We start from the raw sequence: 25,978 nt of genomic DNA on the forward strand, positions 1-25,978 counted from the left end.
AATCAATCAGAATTTCATTTCTGCTCACCTAGAAGGACAAGTTTATGGCAGAGAAGGTATATTGTGTTCATTGACTGTTTCTCTTCCTGGCTGCCTTGGGTCCACAGAGTTTTCCATATCATGGTCAAAATAAGTGAATATATTTCTACCCTTCCAAAGTTCTGGGCAGTCATGGACTGTTATGGATTTTGTCCCACAGCACAATGCATCCCGAAGAACCAGAAAATTAGTGCCTAGCTGGTAATTCTGTTTGTGAATCTTGCTATGTTAGAAGCAGATTAGTGTAACCTCTTAAGGTCCTACTAAGACTCAAGTTCTAAGCTGGCTTCAAGAAGGTCCCCTGAGAAGAAGCAATCACTTATTTCTATTCACTGGAATTATGATGTTTGGGAATCTGATATCAAGAGAGAGAATCACACCTATGTAGGATACTTTGGTTCCCCAGGGTCACCCTGCTGACTATTATGAAATAAAAATTGATCATCATTCTAAAGGATTGCCATGGTGGCTGCTTTCTCTTCTAACTCTTTCTTGTTATCATGGCTAAGAAACTATGATAATTCAAGTCAATGGCAATTCTGACCATTGATTCCTTTGACACTGATATCATTCAGTCGCTTGTTCTGTAGACTATCCAACACTATAATTGTACTGTTTGTTGCCTCATTATATGAACTTCTGACTAGGAAGATGCATCATTTGTTTGCTTCTAAGATGATTAGCATTGAGCAGCATATTAGCAAAACAGAGTCTATTTTTAGCTTCTCTAATTGGTACTAAAACAACAGTACCCCAAAAGTTGAGTATTGTAGAGAATGAGTTTTTAAAATTCTTTTTTAAAAGATTTATTTATTTATTTATTTGAAAGTCAGAGTTACACAGAGAGAGGAGAGGTAGAGAGAGAGAGAGAGGTCTTTCATCCATTGGTTCACTCCCCAATTGGCCTCAATGGACGGAGCTGTGCCGACCAAAGTCAGGAGCCAGGAGCTTCTTCTAGGACTCCCACATGGGTGCAAGGACCCAAGGACTTGGGCCATCTTCTACTGCTATCCCAGCCATAGCAGAGAGCTGGATTGGAAGTGGAGTGGCCAGGTCTCTAACCGGTACCCATGTGGGATGCTGGCGCTTCAGGCCAGGGTGTTAACCCGCTGAGCCACACTGCTGGCCCCGAGTTTTTAAAATTCTTTAAACTTCTATTAATATATTAAGAATGAGATCTGATGGGCTTCTATAAGCCAGAAATAAAGGGAATTTTCTGCTGTCTAAGAAGGAAGGATGGTCTTCCCCTTAAAAGCCTGATGAAATGAAGAGAGGGAAGGTAAGTAAAAGGTAGAGTGAGATGTTAGATTTTGGAGGAGAATGGATGTGACTAATAGCATCTGGGGCAAACTCCTTGGCAGACTTAGAGTTATGTGCAACATTGTGACGAAGGACTAGTGTCTCTTTCATGAGGAGTGGTGGGTATTTACTCGGGCCTATCAGGGCTCCTATCTTCCATGGCCTGTTGTGGTACGCTAGGTATCTTGCACCTATGTATCTTGGTGGGTGATGGAGAGAGAGTGGGATTTTCTGATGCTGAAAGAACTTTCGTGGGCCCATGGATGGACATAAGGATATGAATGGAGACAGGTGGCTGAGTCCATAAACCTCAGGCTGGAATCGACAGGTAGACCAGAGACATTTGACTGGTAATTGTGTAGTAGAGATCACTGGCAGATCAGAGGATGGGTTAGATCTGTTCTCAACATCACAAGGCCTCCATCAGCTTGAAGTCAAATAATCCTTAACCACAAAGCCAGATGCCATGCTGGGCAGAAGAGGGAAAAGGGGAGAGTTTCTGAAACACTGAGTATTTACTTACGTGTTGGATTGCTCCTAAAGAAATCAAAATCTGTTAGAGCCTGAAACATTGCACATTGGCATGATGTCCCTTCATGCCCTTTTCAGCTTTCCAGTCCTCAGTGGGAGCTTGTGAGAAGATCAAATCAATTTTGGAAAAATAACACAGCTATATTTACTTTGCTTGTTTAGTATTATGTGTACATTTTCATCCCTTTACATGAAATACTCTTTCTGTGCAACTAGATGATTGGCATGAAAACAAGGGTCTTTGTGTCTATAGTTCCTTACATAAGTCCTCATTTTTGGACCTTGAAATTTTCACTTAGACTCAAGCAATGTCAGTGATAAGAGTCTGTCATCGTAGTGTTTTGGTGGCATACGTTAAGTATTCAAACACAATCACTCATCAAATATTTTTTGATTATCAACAAGGTGTCAAAATATATCTCTGTTCTCAGGGAGCTTACTTTATAGGAATGAGAGACCCACAACCAATCAGAAAAAAAAAGGTTGTGATTATAATGTGTGTTAGACCTGTGTTTCTGACTTGTGGCAGTGTCTGGAGATAAGTAGCCTTTCTGGTTCCAGACATCCTGGGAAGCAACTTAGCCTCCAAGAGACCCAGTCCTAAATGGAGCAAGGGCTCTGAATCCATCCATTCTTCTGTATCATTGCTTTCCTCTTTTCTTTCAGAAAGGATTCTAAAACCGTAAGAAATTGAATGTCTGTGCAAATTGACTCTCAGCCTGGACTGTCACATGGGGATTTCGCCGACTTCTTCAATTTAGTGAACTCACGGAATGCCTGTAACCACATAAATCAGCAGCTCTGCAGCCCAGCTTCCTAGCATGGCTCAGTCCCAGGTGGCGATCTGCTTAAGCAGCAAATGATCTTTTCCACTTGGAAGGCAGGAACACAAAGACAGGCGTGTGCTTAGTTATTTCAGTATTTTGTCCCTGTTGTATATTAATATACTTACTTTTAACAGTTAAAAACAAATCTTTCTGTAATCTCAGTTTAGTCAGTCAAATCTTCATCTCTGGACAAGCACATTTTATCCCTCATATACTTGTATATGTGTTTATATGCATGTATGCAAAATAAGTGTACATTATATATGAGTATTTATATTAATTTAATTTACTTAACAAATTTGGAATGAAATCAGGTAGATACAATGAAATAAGGTCAGGTATATAAATTATTAAGAAAACAAAAAAAGCCTTATAATCTTAGCTAGGGAAGAACTGTTATTCTAATTCTGATAGAAGCAAATCCATCTAACACAAAGATTTCTTACTGCCTATAGATGTAGTTTTTTGAGCCCCTTTTTTTCCTACAGCACAATGTGGACACTTCCCTGTGCTTTTCTGAATGTTGGGATACTATAAATTATTAAAAATTTTTTCAAGGGGAAAAAGTATTTTTCCTAAAATTGGACTTTGAACTTGCAAGTCAAATGCCAAATTCCAAATGCCTACCACCAGCACTAGCCTTTTTTTTTAAAGATTTATTTATTTATTGAAAATCAAAAACAGAGAGAGAGGGAAAGAGAGCCTGCAACAGATTTTTAAAGAAGCAAAACATGCAATATATAGCCATGCATCAATATTTATGTGTTTGTCCTCAAATTAATTCTCCTTCTGAATCTTTTCTAAGTTATTCTCTATACCTAAATCATGTTTATAGTACTGTATGTGTTTTTGTACTTTTATTATACAGGTATGTAAATAAAAATAACACAAATGTAGTCTTGCAAATGAGAATTTATACAAATATTATCATATTATGGAATATTTTGCAAACCGCTCTTTTTTCCACTTATATTTTGGAATGTATCCACATTGATAAGTGTGCTTTTTCATATTCATAATTGTTATACAGTATTCCTATGAATGGCTGTATGATGAATTATTCATATATTATCTCAGTGATGAACATTTAAAATGTAGCTACAGGTGGATGTTTGATCTAGTGGTTATATGGTGCTTGGGATATGCACATCCCATTTGGAATATGCACATCCCATTTGGAATGCCTGGGTTTTAGTCCTGCTTCTGCTGTTAATTCCAGCTGTCTGCTAATATACACTCTGGAAGGCAGCAGATGATGGCGTAAGTACGAGGGTCTCTACCACCCACAAGGGAAACTTTGATTGAGTTCTTGGCTCCCAGTTTTGCCCTGGTCCAGCACTGGCTGGGGTAGGCATTTGGAGAAAGAACCAGCATATGTGAATTCTGTCTGTGTCCTTCTCATTCTTCTCTCAAATAAATAAAAATAAATAAATGTACCCTCTTTCTTATTTTGCACTTACAAATAGTGGGGCAGAGAACATTCTTGTGCATGTCTGTGTTATGTACATACATCTTCAGGTATTCCTCAAGCAAAAGTCTCTTGAAATAAGTTCTCTACCTACTTCTTGCCTGGACTCCAATATTCTCTCTTCCTTTATTACTTCCTGCTAGGGGGGATACTATCTCTGCCACCATCAGGACTAGGGTATTTTTGTCCCTTAGAGTTCCTTTATCTCCATAACTGTAAATAGTCTTTTTGAAAAAGGGGCTGAAATGGGGGAGACAGCCAAGATATAACCCCAGGCAAATAGGGATGCAAAGGGCCCAGGAGACACAAACCTGATGTGCAGGACACACCTGGAACAAAACACCTCCACTACTCAAAGACAAGATAGAGAAATTGAAAACAAAACAGGATGTGGTTACAGCTGGATCCATCCAGCTCCAGATATCGACTCCACATTAATGAGAAGGCCATCAGTGACTAAATGACAGGCTTACAAAACCCTGAATAAGTTTCTCATAGCCCAAAGAATATGAACCCCTAGACAACTTCCCTTTAGTGGCATCCCTGCTCTGGGACCCCTCCTACTGTAGGAGCATTCCCTTGCTTCAATAAATTGTGTTTTTTTTTTTTTGCTTGCTCTTCTTTATACATGCTCCTTATTCTTTGTGGCCATGGGGCATGAACCCAAATGTCTAGAACTACTAACTCCTGTATCATTTCTTGGGGTCTTGTCCAGGATCATCAGAAAGGTTAATGGAAAATGGATGACTTTTGCCTCTTTTCTGGAGATCTTGGCTCTCGTTGTAGTCCTCTATTGTTTAAAATCACTGGGCCTCTGTCAGCTAGTTAAAGGCAGCTAGCATAGCTGCTGATCTTGAAGACTCAGAGGTTAGATTTGCAGGGCAGACCTGATTAATTCTCCTCTGCCTTCTGGCACTGGGAGTGTTGATGTTGTTCTGGTCAGTTTCCTCTTGTAGAGATCTATCTGACGCATGAAAGTGGGGTAAAGTCTAGAAGCAACTGATGTTTTCAGGCTGGGGTGACACTCTGGCATTTCCTGAAGGCCCCTGGAGCTGACCCAGACTCTGAGTGCCCACCAGGGTTTTGGGATGGAGTCTGCATTCTATTCTGTGTTCATTCTTCCTGGCCCACCGTCTCAAGTTTTCTTTTCATCTCCACACCTTACTATTTTTATGCCTTTTAGCTGCTCTTTTCACCCTGTGACCTCTCCACTCTTCTCTGTCAAGTTCCCTTGACCCAGGTTCCTTCTCCTCTTAATCAGGCTCTCCTGGAGTTCCTTACTTACCCTAGCTGACCCTTAGGTGCCCACTCTGGAAGCTCAGATGACTGGTTCCTTCTAGTTGTCTCCTTAGACACCAGTCACCTGACTCCTCATTCCTACCCCTATCTGAGCAAGCATTCCTGTGGTCTCTCGTTTTGAGCGATGGTTAGTCAATGACGGGTAAGATCCCCTGGGGGACAATCTAAGACAGGCACAGCTGCATACGGAGACCACATGGAAATGGGGTCAACAATGGTATGGCCAAGAATCATGCCTCCCATTGCTCAAAAATAAACGAAAAGGGGGAAATGTGGTGGAATGAGAAGGCCATGCCAAGATGGCCGCTGGCAAGCGAGCGTCAATTACTCAGGAACGGCTTTGAAACCCACCTGGCAACGGAGCCTGCCTGGCAACAGGCTGTGATTGGATGGCTTCGGATACTGCCTGGCAACAGGCTGTGATTGGTTAGGGCATAAACCGCCCCTTGACTGGATTGGCTGTCTTGGCTATATAAGCTGAAATAAGGAGTCTGTGGGATGCTCGCCTCTGGCCTGCCGTCACCTGACTCCCGGGGTCTGTGTGGTGACTCTGCACCTCTTGCCCCACCACGCTCCTCCTCTCAGAAAGAAATCCACCACAACACTTACTTACCCTAGCTCATCCTTAGGTACCCACTCTGGAAGCTCAGATGACTGGTTCCTTCTAGTTGTCTCCTTAGACACCAGTCACCTGACCCCTCAGAGGTTTGGTGGACTGCACTTGCTCATACTCTTTATTGCCAGCTGCAAGGTGGCACTTGTCTGAGGACCTCTGATAGTGGACGCACTTCAGGCAGGATCTCTTTGTAGCTCACCTTCCAGGGGTGGTCTGTTGGGGCAAGTTTTTTTCTTTCCTGAGTCCCTCTTTCCACTAGTATCCTTGTCAAATGAACCTGGCACCAAGGAAGCTCTTTGCTGTCGGGGTCCTTGTTGAGAGGCTTTTTCAGGAGGCCAAGTTTCAGATCCCATATTTCCAGTCATGACAAACCATGAGGTGACCTAAGAAGGATGTTCACATCCCAGGGAACCAATGGAAGGCGCAGAGGCACGGGTTAGAGTGTCTACTTCTGCTCTTTGACCTCCCCCTGCAGTAGGCTTTATGATGGTATGCTCCCACAGTCAGCGACTTAAGGGATGCCTCAAGTGGGGAGTGGCAAATAATTAGAAAATAAGGGACACATTTGTTCCTTGTCTTCTCATTTTAGAAGGGCAACAGGCTATCTTCAGCAGGCACCCCTTTGGTGTATATCATCAGGAACTGGAATTATTCTGATCCTGAAACCTTGAAGAAAAATACCTTGTCTTTTTCTGCACCTCAATGTGACCAGGATACAAACTGGAGGCTGGAGAGACTTGGCCCCTAGGGGGAAGTATTAGCTATAACACTATTCACCATCTAGACCTCTTCAACTGCAAGGCAGGAGAATGGTTTGAGAACTCTTCTGTCCAAGCATTCTTTCCCCTGTGGGATAAGCCAGACCTTCACCAACTCTGTAAACTAGCCAAGCGCTTTTAGTAGGAACTACCCTCAGTATCTTAACTACCTCCCCTTCTCTGTCTGCTTTCCCTCCAGTTCTCCTGTCCCCCTCTATCTGGAAGTAGCTGTTAGCAAGCAGGACATCTGATGGCCAACTTCTATTTTATCCTTCCAGGAGATTTCCAGAGGTCTTGGTGTTTCCACATAGGTCCAGGTTCCTTTATTTTCTCTGCAGGACAGATAAAAGGAGACTTGGGCAGACTTTTAAGATGACCTTGATAAGCATATAGAGGCTTTCCAGTCTTTAAATGAAATGTATGGACTCTTCTCAAAAGATGTAATGTTCTCCTAAATCACGACTTAAAAGGGAATGGAAACAGACCCCCCTACAAGTTGCAGAAATATTTTTGAACTTTATATGGCCTTTACATTCTCAACTGCTCAGGGAGGCCCAGGGCTGCTATACGGAACAGGAAAATAGTTCCCCCTCAGGTGTACCTTTACCCTAAATGGAAACAAGCTAATCCTACAGATGACTGAAAGTGAAAGCATTTCATAGCTCGTATCCTGGAGGGATGGAGGAGAACCAAGACCAAGTCTTAAATTACTCCAAGCTATCTATGATAGAGCATGGATAATACAGAAACTTAGACCTAAATAAAATATTTTGGCCTTCTTAGAGAGATTGAGAGAGGATTTGGTCAAATGTACCTCCATATCTCCTGACTCAGTAGAAGGACAGGCAACCCTAAAGGGTATGTTTATTACTCAGTGAGTCTCAGATATTACAAGATAGCTTCAAAACCAGGCTACTGACCTGACAATACATTAGAAAATCTCCCACAGGTCACCACTTCAGTCTTTTATGGTCAGGACTAGGAGGAGACCTAACAAAGAAGGAGAAGGCATAAGGAAACAGTCACAACTTTGGTAGCAATCTTACAGCAACAGTGTTGTGAGGGTCCCCATGGGTCTCTAAAGTGCTATGGTTGTGGTCAGATGGGACACTTCTAGAAGGAGAATCCACATCACCATCCAGAAAATACCACCCCTCCTATCCTGTCCTATTTGCAATAAGGATTGTTGCAGGGATAACTGTCCCAGGAGACTAAGATCTCTGGGACTGGGCTCCCACCTTGAATGACCCAACAGGACTGAAGGGACCCAGGACTTCTCCTGTAGCCTCCTGCCATTCAGCTGATCAGCACTTAAGAGCCCTGTGTGTTCCTAACCATCAAAGGGAAGAAAGTTGATTTCCTCCTGGATAGTGGAGCCTCCTTTTCTGACCTTCCCTCAAATCTAGGCCAACTTTTTCCCTTATCCTGACTGTGAGAGTCAGGAGGAAAAAGAAAAGGAGAGGAAAGCCACTAGTTAGATATTTCACACAGCCCCTAGGATGTAACTAGGGGAGCTTGGTTTTCATGCATACCTTCTTGAGCATACAGGACAACCCAATTCCACTTCTAGGGAGACATGTCTTATCCTGAATGGAAACCCCCATCTTCACGGACACAGAGCAATCTTTATGCCTTCTCCTAATTGAGGCAGATATTAATCCAGGGGTTTGGGAAATTCAAGGAACAATTGGCCAAGCAATAACTGACCAAGTGTGGATTGATCTTAAAGATCCTCCCTTTTCCCTCATCAACAACAACACCCCTTAAATCCAGAGACCCAAAGAGTGTTGAAAACAATAATAGAAGCATGGATTCTTTTTCCTCAAAGAAACATTTTATTTAAGGAATACAAATTTCATACCTTTTATAAGTACAACTTTAAGAATATAGTGATTCTTTGCACCATACCCACCCTCCCACTCAGACTCCCACCTCTCCTTCTCACATTACCAGTACCATTCTCCACTAAGATCCATTTTCAATTAACTTTATACACAGAAAATAAACTGTACACTAAGTAAAGGGTTCAATAATTTGCACAAAAAACCCCCCTAAACAAAAAACCCTTCCTCAACAGTCAAGACAAGGACTGTCAAAGTCATTGCATATTGAAGATAATTTCACTTCTTCTTCTTTTTTTCTTTTAGAAACTTAATTAACTTTGAGAAGTGCCCAAGAATGATACATTTTTTGTGGAAACTTAGATATAACTATCTTATGAGACATAAGAATATCCTCTACTTAATGCATTAAAAGAAAGTAAGTCCTTGATAATGAGTTTTATCATTAATTAAGGAAGCAACGGAGTTGGACATTTAGGCATAATAAAACTTATGAGACATAAGAATATCCTCCACTTAATGCACTAAAACAAAATAAATCTTTGAGTACAAGTTTTACTGTTAACTCTCATAACACAACTCTTTGAGGACAGAGGTCCTGCATGGGAAGTGAATAGTGGCTCCTATTGTTAATCTAACAATTAATACTCTTATGTATGACATCAGTGATCACCAAAGGCTCTTGACATGAGCTGTCAAGGCTATGGGAGCCTTTTGAACCCACAAATTCCATCAGTATTTAGACAAAGCCATGAGAAAAGTGTAAGTTCTATTCTCCCTTCAGAGATAAATACCTCCTTCTTTGATGACCACTTCTTTCCAATTAGATCTCAGCCACAGAGATCCTTCATGTAGGACATTTTTTGCCTCAGTATCTTGGTTTTCTATGCCTGAATTGCTCTCTTGGGCTTTTCAGCCAGACCAGAATGCCTTAAGGGCTGATTCTAAGGTGAGAGTGTTATTTAAAGTGATTGTCATTCTATGAGTCTGCTGTGTGGACAGCTTCCCATGTTGGAGCATTAACTCCTTTTCAATTCTATCTATTATTATTACCAGACCCTTAATCCTATCCATATGATCACTCTAACACATGATGGTATTGTTACCACCCAGCTTAACGGGATTTGGGGCCCCTTGGCAAGTTTTAAAACTGTATCATTAGAAGTAAGTCCATAGGAATGTATACAGAAAAATACAGCTTTACAGTTACAAACTTCATACACTTCATAATTACAGCTTTAGGAACATGGTGATTCTTTCCACTATGCCCACCCTTCCACCCATACTCCTAATCTCTTTTCCTCCTTCCTCTCTATTTCCCACTCTTATTTTTTACTGAGATTTATTTTCAATTGACTTTATACATATATGATTTGCTCTATGTTAATTAAAGAGTTCAACAAGTAGTATAAAAAAACTATTCCTCAACAGTCAAGACAAGGGCTGTTCAAGTCATTGCTTCTCAAAGTTTCAATTTCATGTTTACAAATTGCCTTTTAGGCACTCTATTAGTTATCACAGGTCAGGGAAAGCATATGGTATTTGTCCCTCTGGGACTTTCTTATTTCACTAAGTATGATTTTTCCAGATTCATCCATTTTGTTGCAAATGACTGGATTGTTTTTTACTGCTGTGGGGTATCCCATGGTGCACATAGCCCATGATTTCTTTATCCAATCTACTGTTGACAGGGATTTGGGTTGATTCCATGACTTAGCTATTGTGAATTGAGCTGCAATAAACATGGGAGTACTGATAACTCTTTCATATGCTGATTTCATTTCTCCTGGGTAAATTCCCAGGAGTGGGATGTCTGGATCATATGGTAGGTCTATGTTAGGATTTCTGAATTAACTCCAAACTGTCTTCCATAGTGGCTTTACCAGTTTACATTCCCATCAACAGTGGGTTAGTGTCCCTTTTCCCCCACATCCTTGCCAGCATCTGTTGTTGGTTGATTTCTGTATGTGAGCCATTCTAACTGTGGTGAGGTGAAACCTCATTGTGGTTTTGATTTGCATTTCCCTGACGTCTAGTGATCCTGAACATTTTTTCATGTGTCTGTTGGCCATTTGGATTTCCTCTTTTGAAAAATGTCTATTGAGGTCCTTGGCCCATCTGTTAAGTGAGTTGTTTTTTTTGTTGTTGTGGAGTTTCTTGATCTCTTTGTAGATTCTGGTTATTAACCCTTTATCTGTTGCATAGTTTGCAAATATTTTTTCCCATTCTGTTAGTTGCCTCTTCACTTTCCTGACTGTTTCTTTTGCAGTACAGAAGCTTCTCAATTTGATGTAATCCCATTTGTTAATTTTAGCTTTGATTGCCTGTGTCTCTGAGATCTTTTCCAAGAATTCTTTGCCCATGCCTATGTCTTGCAGGGTTTCCCCAATGTTCTCTAATAATTTTATGGTATCAGGTCATAGATTTAGGTCTTTAATCCATTTTGAATGGATTTTTGTGTAAGGTGTAAGGTAGAGATCCTGCTTCATACTTATGCAAGCAGAAATCCAATTTTCCCAGCACCATATGTTGAAGAGACTATACTTGCCCTAGGGATTGATTTTAGCTCTTTTGTTGAAGATAAGTTCATTGTAGATGCTTGAATTTATTTCTTGTTTTTCTATTCTGTTCCATTGGTCTATCCATCTGTTTTTGTACCAGTACCAGGCTGTTTTGATTATGACTTCCCTATAGTATGTCTTGAAATTTGTTATTGTGATGTCTCCAGCTTTGTTTTTGTTGTATAGTATTGCTTTAGATATTTGGGGTCTCCTATGTTTCCATATGAATTTATGCATAATTTTTTTATATTTGAGAAGAATAGTGTTGTTATTTTGATTGGCATCTCATTGAGTCTGTAACATTTTTTATTATTTGAAAGGGAGGGAGGGAGGGAGAGAGGGAGGGAGGGAGGGGAGAGACGGGGTGGAGAGAGAGAGAGAGAGAGAGAGAGAGTTCTTCCATCCACTGGTTCACTTCTAAGTTTCTGCTACAGCCAGGGCTGGGCCATGCCAAGCCATAAGCCAGGAGGTTCATCTGGGTCTCCAAATTGGGTGCAGGGGTTCAAATACTTGGGCTATCTTCTGCTGTTTTAACAGTGCATTATTAGGGAATAGGATAGGAATTGGAGCAGCCATGACTTGTACTGGCACCCACATGGGATGTCAGCTCACAAGCAGTGACTCAACATGCAATGCCACAATGCTGGTTCCCACAAGAACTTTTTAAAGCCATGCAACTTTGTAATCCTGGGAGTCTGAAAGCCAAATGAAAGCAGATTAGTACAGGATCTTTATCTTATTGATGAAGCCATTATCCCCATTTACCTGGTGTTCCCTCCCATTCTTTGCTGTCCAAAATTCCTGAACTTTGACACCTCCAAGGAAGACATATACTCTTGTCAAGACACTAAAGAGCTTACACTTCTCTTTAAAAAAGATAAATGATTTTTGTTACAGACACTCTCAACCTCCTCCCTGCACCCCAACCTTTTATACTGCAATCCCATGATTAAGCTGCAGTCATTCTAGGAGTAGGTCTACTTGGTGTGCTAATTCTTTTTATCTTCTTGTTCAATTACTTACCTCTACTAACGGTACTGTGCCATGACTAGACTTTATTCTGCCTTAGTCTCTAATAACCCTCAGATGGCTCTTATCCTCTTACACTAGTTATCCATGCTTGCTCTCCATGTCACAGGAGACTCCCTCCTGGAGATCTAACTTCCTGGTTAAAACTCTCAGGGATAGCCTCGGGACAAAACTTTTCTAAGTGCTGGGTCTGTTTTCCCCAAATAACATCTTCCTCCCATGATCAAAACTAAAAACTATTCTAAAGTAACTATGAGTTAAAAGATGTTTTTCTCTTAATTCAGATGTGTTAGAGGACTATTCCAGGATATGAATTAAAGGACCCCGTATAGTGGGGAAAAACTGTGGAGAAAGCTGTAAGCATGAGAATGGATTTCCGATGAGAAAGATTAAGAAAAATAAAATGAGGAAAATGCATGTTGTTGAAAATTTGTGTAAGTTAAGAGCTCTGGGAGGTGAGCATGGATGAGAGTAGAAGGAAATTATTTTAAAGTTCAGCTCCTCTATCTAAAAAGTCCAGGAAAGAGGATTGCCTGGTTTCGCATGATTTTTTTTAAACTTTTATTTAATGAATATAAATTTCCAAAGTACAGCTTATGGATTACAATGGCTCCCTCCCCCCCCCAATAATGTCCCTCCCACCCGCAACCCTCCCCTTTCCCACTCCCTCTCCCCTTCCATTCACATCAAGATTCATTTTCGATTCTCTTTATATACAGAAGATCAGTTTAGTATACATTAAGTAAAGATTTCAACAGTTTGCTCCCACATAGAAACATAAAGTGAAAAATACTGTTTGAGTACTAGTTATAGCATTAAATCTCAATGTACAGCACACTAAGGACAGAGATCCTACATGAGGAGTAAGTGCACAGTGACTCCTGTTGTTGACTTAACAAATTGACACTCTTGTTTATGGCCTCAGTAATCACCCTAGGCTCTTGTCATGAGTTGCCAAGGCTATGGAAGCCCCCTGAGTTCACTGACTCTGATCATATTTAGACAAGGCCATGGTCAAAGTGGAAGTTCTCTCCTCCCTTCAGAGAAAGGTACCTCCTTCTTTGATGACCTGTTCTTTCCACTGGGATCTCACTCGTGGAGATCTTTCATTTAGGTTTTTTTTTTTTTTTTTTTTTTTTTTTTTTTTTTTTTTTTGACTGTCCTATGTTTTGTGCTCTGGAGTCAATGGGACAGGACTTCAGAGCGGACCCATCTCCATGGTTTTGTGTATGCCTTTAGAGCCACAGGCAGCTAAAGAAACAAAAAAGGCAATCTGTTACAAATTATACTTCCCCTTGACCCACAGGGAACAGTTTCTTTGACTGAGGGCCCTTAAAGACACCACTCTTCACTGCTCCTTGCCAGCATGAAGCAGCTAGAGCAGTCATCAGCCCTGTTTCCTAGTGACAGAGTAACCTTTTCAGAGGCAGGGTTGATAGAGACAGGAGACAGCCAAGATGTAACTCTAGCCAGACAGTCAGCGACACAGAGGGCCCAGGATACTCAAGGATGATGTACAAAGATGCCCAGAACAAAACACCCCCATTAATCAAAAACAAGATAGAGAAACTGAAAACAAAACAGGATGCAGTTACAGCTGGACCTGTTCAGCTCCAGATATGAAGTGTTTGGTTGTGAGAAGGTCACTGGTGACTAAATGGCATGTTTACAAAACCTTATATAATCTTCCTCATAGCCCCAGAAACATAAACCCCTAGACAACTTTGCCTTAATGGCATCCTACTCAGGGATCCCTCCTGCTGTGCTTCAATAAACTTTGCTTCTCTGCTTGCCCTTACTTATCCATGCCCCTCATTCTTTGTGGCCACAGGACATGAACACGAACTGTTGTGGGGCACACAGATTAAAAACACAGCGAGACCTTTTTTTACCTGTAATTTTTTTATTTAATAAATGTAAATTTACAAAGTGCAACTTTTGCGTTGCTGTGGCTCCCCCCCACCCCGCAACCTCCCTCCCACCCACAGCGATCCCATCTCCCGCTCCCTCTCCCATCCCACTCTTCATCAAGATTCATTTTCAATTATTTTTATATACAGAAGATCAACTTAGTATATACTAAGCAAAGATTTCAACAGACTGCACCCACACAACCGCACAAGATACAGAGTACTGTTCGACTAGTAGTTTTACTGTTAACTCTCATAGTAAAACACATTAAGGACAGAGATCCTACCTTGGGAGCACGTGCACAGTGACTCCCATTGTTGATTTAACAATTGACACTCTTGTTTATGACGTCAGTAATCACCCAAGGCTTTTGCCATGAGCTGTCAAGGCTATGGAAGCCCCTTGAGTTCACCAACTCTTAACTTATTTAGTCAAGGCACAGCGAGGCTTTTGAGATCAAATTTGGAGTCTTTATTAGCCAGCTGGCGACTGCCCTCTCACAGAGCAAGTCCGGAGAAGACAGTCCTAAGTTGCAGTGGCAGGGTGGGGGCGGGTTTTTAAAGGCAGAAACTACATTTTGGTGGCCTTGGCCATTATCAAGCAAGCAAGCAGAGGTAAAGAAGCCAGAAATATGCTGGTTACAGCAGCAGGAGCAGACTGACATCTATAACTTGTTTCTCTCAAAGGAACAGTCCCTGCTCTGAAGCAACCAAGATAACCTATAACCACTTGGGCAGGCTGTGTCCTGTGGGAAAACATTAAACTTAAAGCCATCCTTTCACACAATGGCTAGAATTACTGACTCCTGCCTCCCATACTGGATGTTGCTTCCAGGAAGATTTGCTTTTATTTCTGCCATGTGTTCAGCCTGGACAACTTTAGTTTATTTCTTCAATCAAGTGTTCTCTGGCCAGGTGGTAATGTGCATTTCAATTGCAAACTTAGGCCTAGCACAGACTTGGTATTATAAATTTTCAAAGGAGAAAATTTTCTACTCACAGCCTGTAAAAAACAAATTATATATAATATATACATATTGCTCAATGTTGATGGGTGGGTCTATTTTTATTCCAATCTTTCACTGAAAGTATAAGTTTCTAACTTGCAAGCACCAAATGACTCTGTATGCATGGGTGTGGGTGTGTGTGAAGGTGTTGACCAGTCATTGCGGTGTGTGGCAGTTTGGAGGGGGGTATGAATATTTCATTTCTGACTTGCAACTGTTCTACTCCTCTGTGTTCATGGAGATTCAAATCATTTTTTACAGGAATAACAGAACTTCCACACTCTTGAATGACAGCTTGTATAAAACAAATCTATTTTTCAGTTCTCTTTTTCTTTTTGCCCCCAAGAGATTTGCTTTATTTGCTTATGAATGTGTTTATGCTTTTCAAAAGATATTTGTTATGCCATAGTGAGTGTTTCTAGCTGTTTTTAAAGCTATTTTTCTGGTTATTGTATATGTGCATATTGAATTTTACTAAGTATTGCCAAAATTCTTCTCCAAATATAAGTAGCAATCTGTACTCCGATTACCACTACCTGTTGTTTTATGTCTTCACCAACATTTATTTAGTAATGAACAAGTAGAATTAATAAACACAACCATAAAATATTGTGAAATATAAAAAACTTTGTTAAATTAATTAGTATTACAATAAATAATGTCTCATTGCTTGTTTTTTTTTTTTATTTATTTTTTGACAGGCAGAGTGGGCATTGAGAAAGAGAGACAGAGAGAAAGGTCTTCCTTTGCCGTTGGTTCACCCTCCAATGGCCGCTGTGGCCGGCGCGCTGCGGCCGGTGCACCACGCTGATCCAATGGCAGGAGCCAGGTACTTATCCTGGTCTCCCATGGGGTGCAGGGCCCAAGCACTTGGGCCATCCTCCACTGCCTTCCCGGGCCACAGCAGAGAGCTGGCCTGGAAGAGGGGCAACCGGGACAGAGTCTGGCGCCCGACCGGGACTAGAACCTGGTGTGCCGGCGCCGCAAGGCGGAGGATTAGCCTAGTGAGCCGTGGCACTGGCCTTCATTGCATGTTAATACTAATATCTCTGATTATATGTGATCGTGACAATGCTTATATATATTTTAGTGTCATATTGATTGAATTATTTCTCATATTCTCTATTCCTGCTCCCTCCCTATTGAGTTTTAGTGTCTTCATTTGATGATTTTTGTATTTTGTTCATCCTTTTTTTCTTCAGACGTCTTAAACTCCTCATGATTAAGTACTTAAAAAGCACTTTTAAATTTGCCCAGAAATTTTTGCCCTGATTTTTATTATTAAGATATGATATTAACCAGGATTTTGTACTGATAATAATCCTAAACAATACAATCTTAGATGCTAAACTCCCCCAACATAAAAATTTTTAAAGTTGGAAATTTTGATAGTCACAACCCAGGAAGAATTAAAATCTGAATTTTGAACTCTTGAGAGGTAAAATCCAGAAAACTGCAAGAGTTGGCTTTACCCACTACGCCACAGAACCAACCCCTTTGAATATTTATTTATGAATGTAGTTTATGTGCTCAGAACTGATACATCTGCCTTATTGTCATTACCATACCTAAATGTTTATGCTTGAAAAATTGCTACCAATTCTTATTTTACTGTGTAAAGTAGCCTAAGAAATGTTTTGTCATATTTATCAAAAAAATTTCTCCTTACACCATAAATAAAAAAATTTAAAGATATCTATATATTTATACATATTTATGATGATTTAAAGAGTTGATTCTATGGTATTGTTATTAGTTCTTTTTAGTCTTTGAAAATGCATTTCATCTCAATTATATAGTAGGTTTGACAGATACTGATAGCTGCTTTCAAAATTCCTTTTTACACAGTATTGGACTCTTAATCCATAGCTGATCAAAGGGCTGTGTGAGATAAAGACTCATTTTCCAGGTCCTTTGCACTTAGTGATGTGACAAAAAATTATTTGGATATAAATGCAATGTATTTGTGCCAGTTTTATGGGATGTACTTAAAGTGAGGGAGGCTAAATTACTTGTCCCATTCTCCTTTCTATGAGATTGTTCAGAAACAGTGACTGGAACTGGAGTTGTTTTCTTGGGCTGTAGGATGCCACTATATGTTGAGGATGACATAGAAGAAGAAAAGGAAAATCCCAGGTCCTTAAGTACTATGAAGCTATTTTATTTTTTTAAATTTAAGGTATACATATTTCATGCATTTCACATACACAGATTCAGGAATATAGTGATATTTTCCACCCTACACTCCCTTCCACCCACATTTCCACCTTTCTTCTTCCTCCCTCTCCTATTCCTGTTCTTATTTTTAAAAAAGATATATTTTTAGTTAACTTAATACTTAATAAATATATGTCAAAAACTCTCAACAAGTTAAGACAGAAGAATTGTACCTCAACACAATAAAGAACTTGTATGACAAACCAATAGCTAACATCATTTTTAAAGGTGAGAAAAGTTGAGAGCTTTTCCCCTAAGAGCATGTAGAAGACAAGGTTGTCTCCTCTCACCACTTTTGTTCAATACAATACTAGAGATAACTGCTAGAGAAGCTTAGAGAAAGAACTAAAAGGTATACAGATATGGAAGAAAGTATGGAAGTCATCACTGTTTGCTGACAACACAATCATACATATACACAAACTTCAAAGATTTCCCCAAAAAACAGTTAGAACTAATATATTAACTCAGTAAAGTTGTACGATATAAAAATGAACACACAAAACCAGAAGCATACTAACACACTAACAGCCAAATCTAAAAAAGGAAGAAATCAAATCCCATTAAGTTGGCAGGTACTAATGCCATTTAGAATGGCTATTATGAAAAGGACAAAGAATAAAAAATATTGATGGTAGAACAGATAAAAAAACTACTAAGAGGGATAATGTATTAAGTTGTTCATTAACAGTCAGGGCTATGCTGATCAAGCCACTGTTTCCCATAGTGTCCACCTCACTCCAACAGGTTTCCCTCTTGGTGTTCAGTCAGTTGTCACCGATCAGGGAGAACATATGGTATTTGTCCCTTTGGGACTGGCTTATTTCACTCAGCATGATGTGTTCCAGATTCCTCCATTTTGTTGCAAATGACTGGATTTCGTTGTTTCTTACTGCGGTATAGTATTCTAAAGAGTACATATCCCATAATTTCTTTATCCAGTCTATCGTTGATGGGCATTTAGGTTGGTTCCAGGTCTTAGCTATTGTGAATTGAGCTGCAATAAACATTAGGGTGCAGACCTCTTTTTTGTTTGCCAATTTAAATTCCTTTGGGTAAATTCCAAGGAGTGGGATGGCTGGGTCGAACGGTAGGGTTATCTTCAGGTTTCTGAGGAATCTCCAGACTGACTTCCATAGTGGCTTGACCAGTTTGCATTCCCACCAACAGAGGGTTAGTGTCCCTTTTTCCCCACATCCTCGCCAGCATCTGTTGTTGGTAGATTTCTGCATGTGAGCCATTCTAACCGGGGTGAGGTGAAACCTCATTGTGGTTTTGATTTGCATTTCCCTGATTGCTAATGACCTTGAACATTTTTTCATGTGCCTGTTGGCCATTTGGATTTCCTCTTTTGAAAAATGTCTATTGAGGTCCTTGGCCCATCTCTTAAGTGGGTTGTTGGTTTTGTTTTTGTGGAGTTTCTTGATCTCTTTGTAGATTCTGGTTATTAACCCTTTATCTGTTGCATAGTTTGCAAATATCTTTTCCCATTTTGTCGGTTGCCTCTTCACTCTCCTGACTGTTTCTTTTGCAGTACAGAAACTTCTCAATTTGATGCAATCCCAATAGTTGATTTTGGCTTTGACTGCCTGTGCCTCCCGGGTCTTTTCCAGAAATTCTTTGCCTGTGCCAATATCTTGAAGGGTTTCTCCAATGTTCTCTAGTAACTTGATGGTGTCAGGTCGTAGATTTAGGTCTTTAATCCATGTTGAGTGGATTTTTGTATAAGGTGTAAGGTAGGGGTCTTGCTTCATGATTCTGCACGTGGAAATCCAATTTTCCCAGCACCATTTATTGAATAGGCTGTCCTTGCTCCAGGAATTAGTTTTAGATCCTTGATCAAATATAAGTTGGCTGTAGATGTTTGGGTTGAATTCTGGTGTTTCAATTCTGTTCCATTGGTCTATCCATCTGTTTCTGTACCAGTACCATGCTGTTTTGATTACAACTGCCCTGTAGTATCTCCTGAAATCTGGTATTGTGATGCCTCTGGCTTTGTTTTTGTTGTACAAGATTGCTTTAGCTATTCGAGGTCTCTTGTGCCTCCATATAAATTTCAGCACCATTTTTTCCAGATCTGAGAAGAAGGTCTTCGGTATCTTGATTGGTATTGCATTGAATCTGTAAATTGCTTTTGGGAGAATGGACATTTTGATGATATTGATTCTTCCAATCCATGAGCATGGAAGATTTTATATGACTGGTTTAGTTCTGTAATTGATGCACAGTTATTCTTAAGTGTTGAAAATTAACTGAAATGTGATCCCTGTTGAACATGGGAGTGGGAATGGGAGAGGGAAGAGATGTATAATTTGGGACATGCTCAGGCTGACTTGCCCCAAGTGGTGGAGTTGGAAGCATACCAGGGGATTCCAATTCAATCCCATCGAGGTGGCATGTACCAATGCCATCTCACTGTTCCAGGTGATCAATTTCAGTTCACAGTTGGTCATGGTGGAGGGACTGGGAGTCAAAGGGAGAACATAGACAAGTCTAGTACCTGCTAACGCTAACCGATGGAGTAAATAAAGGGGAGAGTGATCCAACATGGGAAGTGAGATACTCAGCAGACTCATAGAATGGCAGATGTCCTAAATAGCACTCTGGCCTCAGAATCAGCCCTAAAGGCATTTGGATCTGGCTGAAAAGCCCATGAGAGTATTTCAGGCATGGAAAGCCAAGACACTCTGGCAAAAAGATCTCTGTGAGTGAGATCCCAGTGGAAAGAACAGGTCTTCAAAGAAGGAGGTACCTTTCTCTGAAGGGAGGAGAGAACCTCCACTTTGACTATGACCTTGTCTAAACAAGATAAGAGTCGGAGAACTCAGAGGGCTTCCATAGCCTTGGAAACTCATGACTGGAGCATAGGGAGATTACTGATGCCATAGACAGGAGTGTCAATTGGTAAAGTCAACAACAGGAGTCACTGTGCACTTACTCCTCATGTAGGATCTCTGTCCTTAATGTGCTGTACATTGAGATTTAATGCTATAACGAGTACTCAAACAATATATTTCACTTTGTGTTTCTATGGGGGTGCAAACTGTTGAAATCCTTACTTAATGCATACTAAACTGATCCTCTGTAAAAAAAAAAAAGAAATTATCAATTCCCAACTTGACTCTCACTGGGATTAAACATGACAATAGGTCTGATCTGATTTCATCATCATTTAAAAAAAATCATCGATTATTTTTCACTTTATGTTTCTGTATGGGAGCAAACTGTTGAAATACTTACTTAAGGTATACTAAGCTGATCTTCTGTATATTAAGATAATCGAAAATGAATCTTGATGTGAATGGAAGGGGAGAGGGAGTGGGAAAGGGGAGGGTTGTGGGTGGGAGGGACGGTATGGGGGGGGAAGCCATTGTAATCCATATTCTGTACTTTGGAAATTTATATTCATTAAATAAAAGATAAAAAAATAAAAACTAAACAGCAAAAAAAAAAAGAATAAATCAATGGCTTCTCAGGTTGGTTATAGTCATGAAAATACAATCAATCACTAGAAGGCACGTCATAGAATTATTTAACCTTGGAGTTACAAGAAGTCTTACAGGAGAGCTTGTCAGAAACCCATTCAATTTAGGAATACCTTCCACAACCAAAAAGACCTAGTCATCCACATCTCACTTCAAAACTCTCCATGTGCAGGAAATGAAATCAGTATATAAGAGTTCTCTACTCCTTCATGTTTATTGCAGCTCAATTCACAACAGCTAAGACATGGAATAAAACCAGATGTCCACCAATTTAAGACTAGATAAAGAAATCAGTATATGTATATACACACACACACACACACTGTGGAATACTGCACAGTGTTAAGAAAAAAAATGAAGTCCTGTCTTTTGCAACAAGATAGGTTCAACTGAAAACCATTATATTTAGGCCGGCGCCGCGGCTCACTAGGCTAATCCTCCACCTTGCGGCGCCGGCACACCGGGTTCTAGTCCTGGTCGGGGCGCCGGATTCTGTCCCAGTTGCCCCTCTTCCAGGCCAGCTTTCTGCTGTGGCCAGGGAGTGCAGTGGAGGATGGCCTAAGTCCTTGGGCCCTGCACCCCATGGGAGACTAGGATAAGTACCTGGCTCCTGCCATCGGATCAGCGCCGTGCGCTGGCCGCGGCGGCCATTGGAGGGTGAACCAACGGCAAAAGGAAGACCTTTCTCTCTGTCTCTCTCTGTCGCTATCCACTCTGCCTGTCAAAAAATAAAAAATAAATTAAAAAAAAAGAAAACCATTATATTTAGTGAAATAAGCCAGTCCCAAAAAGACAAATATTGTATGTTCTCCCTTATCTTTGGTAACTAATGGAGTACTTAAAAGGTAATCTTTAGAAGTGAAACTGACACTCTGAGATGTGATGATTTTGAAGAGCCCTTTCTCGACAGTGGAGGAAAAGTTATATATATATATATATATATATATATATATATAATTTGTTGAATTCTTAAGTGCAGTTAATCTTATGTGTATAAAGTTAATTGAAATGAAATCTTTATGGAAAGAATGGGACTAGGAGAGGGTACAGGAAGGAGGGTGGGAGAGGAGGCAGGAGGGAGTTAGGGTGGGAAGAATTACTATGCTCCTAAATTTGTGTATATTAAATACATGAAATTTGTATATCTTAAATAAAAGGTTTCTAGGTAAAAAAAAAAAAAGAAATCCATACTTAATGTATACTAAGCTGATCTTCTGTATATTAAGATAATCGAAAATGAATCTTGATGTGAATGGAAGGGGAGAGGGAGTGGGAAAGTGGAGGGTTGTGGGTGGGAGGGACGGTATGTGGGGGAAGCCATTGTAATCATAAATTGTACTTTGGAAATTTATATTCATTAAATAAAAGTTTAAAAAAATATTGATGGTGATTTGGATAGAAATGAACACTTGCATGCCATTGGCAGTAATATAAAGTAGTGTAGACATTGAGGAAAAGTGTATGGAGTTCCCTCAAAAAATTTAAGATGGAACTAGCAGCAATCCCACTACTGGGTAAATAATCCAAAACAAATTAAATCAGTATGACAAAGAGTTGCCTTTATTCCTGTGTTCATTGCAGCATTATTTACAATAGCCAGGTTATGATACAACATAAGGATCTTTTAATTGTTAATTAAGTAAAGAAAATACTACATTTAAAATATATTTATATAAAAATACAATTGAGTCATATTAAAGCTTTTAAAAAGAACAAATTCTGTTGTTTGTGTCAATATGGATAAATCAGAAGACATTATACTAGGTGGAATAAACCAGGCACAGAAAGGAAAAATGTACTCACTTCTATGTAGAATCCAAAACAATAAAATTCCCAAGAGTAGACAGTAAAATGGTGGTTACCAGAGGCCATGGGGTGGGGTTGGGGGATTAGGAAGATGTTGGTTAAGGGTAGAAAGTTGTAGGTAGGAGAATGAATGGTAAGTCATTAAGGTGGCAGATATGTTATTTATCTTGCTTCAATAATTCCATAATGTATACATATATCATAGCATCAATATGCATTATAATTTATTATAAAAAGAGAAAGAAACAAGAATTCTGTTTAGTGAAGCCTGCTCAGTCCTTTTTGAGGAGTCTGGGAACCTCTTCATACCTCCCGTACCATATGAACCAGTAGAAAACAGATTTCATAGACTGCAGCTTGCCAAGCAGGGCATGTTCCTGACATATTGATGTATGATGTTCTTGATGTATGTTTTTGAGCAGGGTATGTGTGTCTCAGATATGGTCTTGCAGGGAAAATGAAGTAAGCATCCCTTAGCAGGCAACTTTAGAGACCACCAGGGACAGTGCATAAGGAAGCAGGAATATTTTCTCAGAGAACAGAACCAAGTACTTTCAGGTGGGGTAATCAATGAACTTGTTACATTGCCAGATAAGTGATAGAAGCTTTTCAAGTTCTTGCTTTTGGTTAAGAGTTTGTGGCATTAGATGGGGAATAAACTTAGAAACCTCTGAGTTGAGTACTTTCAGTTGGGAAAACATCTGACACTAAATCCATTACTGAAATGTATTCCATGCTCTGCAAAGGATGCGGTTACATAGCTGCATGTTTAAAATGATGAAATTCAGACTACCATGACACTATTTTGCTTCCTTACTTCTATCTTTCAGGTTTTTTGGTGATTGAGATAGCTATTGATAAGTCTCTTTCAGCTTCATCCTATCTAAATTTATTTGTAAATATTGCCTATTTAAATCTCAATATATAGTTTACTGCCTTTACTTAAAAGTATGCATGTACCACTTTCTCTGTTTCATGCAATCCTTTCTGCAGAATAAAATATATTTCATGCACTCTGTAAATTCTAGTGTGTGTATTCATTTTATCCCAACACAAGACTCTAAGCTCTTGGAGCACAGAGATGTTTGCATTGGTGATTTGATCAATAGCTTTAAGATAAAAAAGCAGACACATCTTCAAACATTGAAAGTCTGTTGGGGAGCTCCAAGATGGTGGAATAGGGAGGGAGTGCACTGATAGTCTGGGAAAAGATAGTTTAATAAAAGTGGAGCTACTGTAGTCTCAGGGAAGAATAAGGGAAAAAACTGTAAAGGAACTCTTCTGGAACTAGTGGGACATGGTGGACTTATGTGGAGAGCACGGGCGCCCACGGCTTGGGATGCCAGCTGCCGAGTCTTCACACCAGTGCTGGAAAGGGAGGTGAGGTGAAACTGCAGTAGCCTGAGACACTGGCAGAAAGAGCCTAGAGGGAAAGAGGCTTGAAGCTCTGTGGGGGAAAGTACACCAGCATAACTAGAGGAGAAAAAAAAAAATAAAAGGAACCAGTATGGACACGATTCTCTCTCTCCACTCACCATACAAAGGCGAGCAAGACAAAGAGCAGGTGCCATTTTGGACATACGTAACAGCTGCGCCAGCTCAAGGCTGTGCCCGTGCTCAGCCAAACAGAAAAAACAGACTCTGGTGGGGAGAAATAACAGGAGGTTAAGAACTAGTGAATGTGTGGAGCTTATGAATTGGGACTGTGAAAAAAAAATGAGGGTGTGTGAGAGAGCTCACAGAGTGCCTGAGACATGAGTACTCTCAGTAGATGCCACAAACTCGGTAACCTTGGCAACCTGGTGGGAGACATTGCAAGGGAATCTGAGCTTATACTGAGGACTGCACAGATCCTTTGTGTGGTCCTTGGGACAGAGCAGATGAATATTATACCCACTGGGGCTAGCACTCAGGCACTGATAGCCTTCAAGGATAATAGCTCAGCTGTGCGGAATTACTTCCCTTCTGAAGAGAGAGAGAGAGAGAGAGAGAGAGAGAGAGAGATATTTACCATGACAAACCTGGGTGTGTCACCTTTGGCACACCCTTAACCCTGAAGAACTGAACAGAGCTCTCTGACCAAACCTACCACAAGCATCTAGAGGGTCACCAAAAGCAGACAGTCCACTTAATCTAGAGTCATAGTATAATGAGAAAAGCCACCACAGCAAGGAAAAAAAAAAAAAGAAGAAACCAAAGAATATCTCCACAATGCCAAACAACAAACGCAGAAACCAAGAACAAGGAAGACATTATGACACCCCCAATTGAACATGACACTCCTATTCAAGATTATGAAGATGATGAGATAGAAGAAATGCAAGATATGGATTTCAAAAAATTTATGATAAGAACATTTAGAAGTTTTTAAAAACAAATTCTTACTGGACAAGACAGAAAATCTCTCTTGTGAAAATGAAATCTTAAGGAGGAATCAAAATGAAATGAGGAATCTAGAAGAACATGAAATTGTGATATTGAAGAGAAGTCAAAATGAAATGAAGAATTCAATGGAACAAATGACAAGCACATTTGAGAGCCTTAAAAACAGAATCAATGAGATAGAAGAGAGAATATTGGACTTAGAAGACCGAGCACAGGAAAGTATACAGTCAAACCAAAGAAAAGAAGAGGAAATTATAAATCTAAAAAATGTTGTCGGGAATCTACAGGATACTATTAAAAAACCCAACATTCGGGTTCTAAGAGCTCCTGAAGGCATGGAGAGGCAGAAAGGATTAGAAGGCCTTTTTAGTGAGATACTAGCAGAAAATTTCCCGGGTTTGGAGAAGGACAGAGACATCCAAGTACAGGAAGCTCATAGAACCCCTAGTAAACATGACCTAAAGAGATCCTCACCACGACACGTTGTAATAAAACTCCCCACAGTGAAACATAAAGAAAAGATTCTAAAATGGGCAAGAGAGAAACGTCAGATTACTCTCAGAGGATCTCCAATTAGACTCACAGCGGACTTCTCATCAGAAACCCTACAGGCTAGAAGGGAATGGTGAGAACTAGCCCAGGTACTAAGAGAGAAAAACTGCCAGCCTGGAAAATTATATCCTGCAAAGCTCTCATTTGTGAATGAAGGTGAAAAAAAGAACTTTCACAGCAAACAGAAATTGAAAGAATTTGTCACCACTCATCCAGCCCTGCAAAAGATGCTTAAAGATATGTTATACACAGAAACATGGGCATCAATATGAAAGACGGTAAAGGAAGAAAACTTCCCAGTAAAAGATCACAGGAAGTTCAAAGCATATATTAGAAAATATCTTTGGA

The sequence above is a fragment of the Oryctolagus cuniculus genome, chromosome 3 (assembly GCF_051225735.1).
Source record: "Oryctolagus cuniculus isolate XC-2025 breed Fujian yellow rabbit chromosome 3, ASM5122573v1, whole genome shotgun sequence".
NCBI lineage: Eukaryota > Metazoa > Chordata > Mammalia > Lagomorpha > Leporidae > Oryctolagus > Oryctolagus cuniculus.